Consider the following 5,872-nt stretch of genomic DNA (forward strand, 5'->3'; position numbering starts at 1 on the left):
CACACCTGCTCACCTCCACCTCCTCACCCATACCTCCTCACCCACACCTCCTAACCCACGCCTCCTCACCTAGAGACATCCATCCCTGCGATGGACGGCCTTTAAGCCCATCAGCAGGTCCACTGCTGTCATGCAGCATCCACAACTTGGTGACACCGGAACTTCTCGGCGGTTCAGCACGAGGTCAGATTCCCCCACACACACGAGAGCATTACGTAAGAGAGAGGAGAGGGAAAGCATTTGAGACCTGTTACTAATTCATGACCAAACTCCAGAGCACCAAAAAATGTCTGAGGCATTAAACAGAGCTGTTAAGAAGTGTGTGTGTGTGTGTGGGGGGGGGGGGGGGGGGGGGGCTATCCCTTGGTAATGGGGTAAGGTAAGGTAAGGGTAGCAAGGTATTCTTCTTATTCTTAATGATGTGCTGAGCGCCATTGGAACAGTAGGGGGGACCCCATGGTAAAGAAAAGAAAGAGATAGGGAGTGAGAAGGCAAGACAGAGAGAGGGGGGAAGGGAGAAAAGTAAGAGAGATTTGACAGAGGGAGAAAAGAGAAAAAAGAAAAGAGGGAGAGAGAAACCTGGCAGAGACTAAGAAAGAAAGGAAGAAAGAAAGGAAAAAAGGGGGAGACTGTAAGTAAGAGAGGAACAGAAACAGAGAGACACATAAATGAGGAGAATGGAGGAACATAAAAGGATACATACATTAAGACAAAATGATGATGAAAAGGAAGGAAGGACAAACAAAATTGAAAAGTGAAAGGGTGCAAGGACAGACCAATAAAGAAAGGGGATAGAGAAAAAGAAACAGAAAAAGAGACTCTGAGGGAGATAGAATGAAGATATGTGATGGAATAACCGACATCGTAAGATTTGAAGCAGGCATTAAACCTTCCAGAACTCTGGATCTCAGCCCAAATGTATCTGAATCTCCTCTACACTGCTTTGAGTGTAAACCACACAATGCTAACCAGGAGATAGTGATGACTGTGCCAACGTTTACATCAATAATAAAAGCAATCTTGAAATTCCATTACCTTCTAATCTGCTCTGTGAGGCCGGTTAGCCCCGGGCCTTCAGATTATTAAAGCCAGTAAAACAGCTCTCTTACAGCCTGGAGCAGAGACAAGCACGCCTATCACATTTTATCCACTGTAGCATATATATTTATCCCTGCACTTCTTGCACTCTCTACTTCTTCTTTGCACTACTGTTGTAACAATTCACAGCTCCTGTACTTTCTTAAACTTCATAAACCATTGCACTGTTTGTTTTTGTATTGTATTTGTTTTTGTATTGTGTTGTTATGTATATTTTGTGTAAGCACATTGAGAGCCAGTTCACCAGGTAAAATTCCTTGTTTTTGCAAACTTACTTGGCCAATAAAATCTGATTCTGAGTCTGATGACTGAGGTCAGAGGATGATGAAAGGGATGGACCCTGGGTTACCCACTGGAGATGGTCACTGGGGGGCACTACGGTGTAGTCTAACCAGGGGATGGGTTTCACAGCAAACCTTACAGTTGCTAAGGAATGGCACTACCACAACCAACTCATTTATTATTGTTGTTGTAATGTAATTGTTGTTACATGATCTTTGAGCCCTGCCAGGATATGAGGAGTATTTTATCCATAGTGTATCATGTGGGTTGAAACACTTGGCAGTCTGAAGGTTACAGTTAATTGAAGCTGCAGTGAGCTGGAGTAAACCGCTGATGATGCAACACAGTGCAACTGAATGGCTTCATGTGTCGTATCATTTATGGATAGGCAGTGTCATTTCATGCAAGCCACAGATTGACAACATGAGGACTGTGTGGTGGCCAGTTGTCTGTTTATACCTTTGCTACGAGTGCTTACAAGCTGGAACTGGGCTTTGTGTAGCGCGATATCTTTTCAGTTAGACTGCTACTAATGAAGCCCTTTGGAAGCCAGTGTGAATTTCACAAGCCAATCAGCCAGCTGGATCTGGATTTAAAATGGAATCGAAAGCCAAAACTGGGTTAGGGTTTTTAATACGCCTTTGAGGAGCACTGCGTGTCAATAACACATAGTGAGGGTGTTAACAATTATTCTGATGCTGTGAAGAAGGCTGGAGCATGGTCCAACGCATTTCCCACGCAGCAGGTTTCTCATCATTCATTTGAGTGCTGCAATGCTCTCCAAGCTCTCTCCTAATGAAAATGGAGTGTGCTGGAAACAAACTTTTATAGTATGTATACTTCAAGATTAGAAAACACTGACTCAAAGTGGATTGACCTGCTTTAATCACATCTACTTTTCATAAATAATCTTGGAAAGTAGAAAAAGACCATCATTATAGTGCACAATAAACCTTAGCAATAAGTACACTATCTGTACGTATCATACACTACCTGTTCTTATCGTACACTATCTGTACATATCATACACTATCAGTACTTATTATACACTATATGTGCAATAAACCCCATGGGGCACTGCAGTGGGTACAGTATACTGACATGTGGAGCTGCCCAGTACTTGAGTAGTTTTGTTTTCCTGATTAGCAGGGAGCCTGCTGATGTAGCAGCTAGCTTATTATATGAGTGTACTGGTTCTTCCTCCTTAAAGATCCATGACAAGTCTCTCCTATTGCTGCCTTTTCGTCGGCTTTTATTTCAGATTTAGCTATTTCATTGTATTAATGCTCTGGCATGTGGGCCCGAAATGGGAGGGTTTGGAGTGTGCATGCTTTTTTGGTTGATTTGATTTGGGTTCTTCAAAAGGGTTTTCCGGAATCTTGTTTTTAATAAATCAATTTTATTTGTGTTCTCTCTTATATGTATGGTAACGGATTTAGTTGTTAGTCCGTACAAAGTTACAGTGGTTGAAGACTTTCCCAATAGGCCTGTAAGAGCTTGTGAACTTGTGAACTGAAGTACCAGAACTCTCCAAGTTTAGTGGCAAGCGGCTAGTGAGAAGTTAGTGACATTTAGAAGATTCCCGCTGGAAGGGGATGAGTGATATCACAAGTCAGCACCCCCATTTTGTGCCTGGCATCTTCTCAGAGTCTAGGATTGTAGAAGTCATATTGACAAATGACTCTGATCATGGAGAAGTTTGATGTCCAGTTTTAGACCTCCACATACAAATCCTCCCATCAATCAGGTCAGACATCAAAACCTCTCAAAATCTCTCTCTCTCTGTTTATCTATCCATCTTTGTCATCCCCATTTCTTTGTCTCAGCCTCTCCATCAACTCTCTAACTCCTGCTTCTGATGGACTCTCTATCTCTCTTCCATAAGAAGGGCTTGGCATTCTCTGGCCTTGCCCCCCCACTCTCTCTCTCTCTCGCTCTCTCTCTCTCTCTCTCTCTCTCTCTCTCTCTCTCTCTCTCTCTCTCTCTCTCTCTCTCTCTCAGGCTTTGCAACAGCAGGCCCATAAACATCCAGATCGTTTCTCCATAAAAAAGCTCCGGCCACCCCCTGAACGTGCAGCCTCACACGCCTTTATGACCTTGTTAAGCACCAACATTATTTATCCCCCATATAGCTTCGGCTGCTCAGAATACCACTGTCCCCTCACTGCCCCTCCCCCAGAGCTCTCTGGAGCCTGCGTGGGGTGGTGGGGTTCAGGAGGATTAGTGTCACAGGTATACAGGCGTATATTGATAGTCTCCATGGTTACAGGGTCGCTTTCTTAAGCAGTGCTGGAGTCTTATTTGTAGGTACTGTAGACAGATGTGGTGATAGTGAATCTTTGTTTGTGTGAATGTGTCTGTGTGTCTGTGGTGTGTGTGTGTGTGTATGTGGTGTGTGTGTGTGTGTGTGTGTGTGTGTGTGTGTGTGTGTGTGTGTGTGTGTGTGTGTGTGTGTGTGTGTGTGTGTGTGTGTGTGTGTGTGTGTGTGTGTGTGTGTGTGTGTGTGTGTGTCTGTGTCTGTGTGTCCGTGTCTGTGTGTCTGTGTGCTCACATGTTTGTGAAGGGAAAGCTGAGCACACCCACGGGAACAATAAAAGGAAATGCTGATATAGGTATACAGATACAGTGTCTTCAGAGAGTATTCAGACCCCTTTACCTTTGTTGTAATTTTTTTTTTTGCAGCCTGTTGCTAAAATTGTTTAAATTCATGTTCCCCTCATCAATCGACACCCTATATCTCATATTGTTTTTGCAAATTTAAGGAAAAAATGAATTGTCATGTTGACATAAGTATTTAGACCCTTCCCTCGGAACTCCGTCCCATGTTTGCGATAAGAATATTTTAAATGTATTAAATCAGCTAAATTCTTTTGCCAAGTTATTAAATTAGCTTTAAGCCATGCACAGCAGCCTTAAGGCATTGCCAGCTGCATGCTACATTTTCTGCAGATTTTCTGCAGATCTTCTCAAGCTTTGTCAGGTTGAACGGGGACAATAAGTGGACAGCCATTCAGGTCTCAGCAGCGATGTTCAATGGGTTCAAGTCAGAGCTCTGGCTGGAAAGGTCAAGGACATTCACAGAGTTGTCCCTAAGCTCCTGCATTGCTTTGGGTCAGGGACTACACAGGAGTTGGCTAAGGTTGCTCAGGCAACTGCCCGTTTGCCCTCCTTGACTGAAGTTGCCCCTCTGAAGGAAATATATATATATTTGCGATCAGGGGACGGGGTCGTGGCAGCGGCGGTTTGTGAGAGTTTAAAATGATATTGGCAAAATATGCGATCAGGGCACAGGAGCATGTCAGCGACGGTTAGTGAGAGTTTAAATTGATATTGGCAAAATTTGCGATCAGGTGACAGGGGCGTGGCAGCAGCGGTTAGTGAGAGTTTAAAATTATATTGGCAAAATATGTGATCAGGGCACGGGAGCGTTGCAGCGGCGGTTAGTGAGAGTTTAAAATTATATTGGCAAAATATGCGATCAGGGCACGGGAGCGTTGCAGCGGCGGTTAGTGAGAGTTTAAAATTATATTGGCAAAATTTGCGATCAGGGGGCGGGGGCGTGGTAGCGGTAGCGGCGGAGACAAAAATTAAAGTGTTGCCCCTTTTTTCCAGGGCAGAGTAACTGAGTACTGAAAAGGGCTTATGTCTGGCCACTCTGTCATAAAGCCCAGATCGGTAGAGTGTTGCAGCGATGGTTGTCCTTCTCAAAGTTTCTTCCACCTCCACACAAGTCTCTGGAGCTTCGCCAGACTGACCACTGGGTTCTTAGTCAGCTCTCTTACCAAGGCCCTTCTCCCCTGATTGCTCAGTTTGTCAGGGCAGCCAGCTCTAGGAAGAGTCCTGGGCGTCACAAACTTCTTCCATTGAGGAATTATGGAGGCCCAGTGTTGGGGAGGTTACTTTAGAAATGTAATTCGTTACAGTTACAGGTTACCATGTTAAAAATGTAATAGTAGTGTAACTATTTGAATTACTTTATCTGAGTAACGTAACTTATTACTTTTTGATTACTTTTTGATTACTTTTCAATTTCTGTGATACATTTCTGGTAGGTTGTTAGCAACTGAAATTCAGATTGCTGCATGCACAGGCATGTAGGCCTACTAGCAGACGTGATGGCGCTGTAGACGTGATAGAGACACAGAAAGTTCTGGATCAAACTATTGTGGAGGGAAATGACAACGGGGGTGTTTGTACAGTAGCCAGAAAAACATGCAAAACAGTTTTGTTTTTTTTAAATATACATTTGAGCAAGGTTTTGCTGACAGTATTAAGATGTAATTCAAATTGTAATTTTGAAAAATGTCGTAAGTAACTGTAATTGAATTACACATTTCTCTCCAGTAACTGTAATGTATTAGTGTTACATTTATTTTGTAATTAAATTACGTAACGCAATTACATGTAACTCGTTACTCCCCAACACTGTGGAGGCCACTGTGCTTTCCTGTGCTTCAACTCAATCCTGAAGTCATGGTGGTGGTCAGAAGTG

The sequence above is a fragment of the Sprattus sprattus genome (assembly GCF_963457725.1).
Source record: "Sprattus sprattus genome assembly, chromosome: 13".
Classification (NCBI taxonomy): domain Eukaryota; kingdom Metazoa; phylum Chordata; class Actinopteri; order Clupeiformes; family Clupeidae; genus Sprattus; species Sprattus sprattus.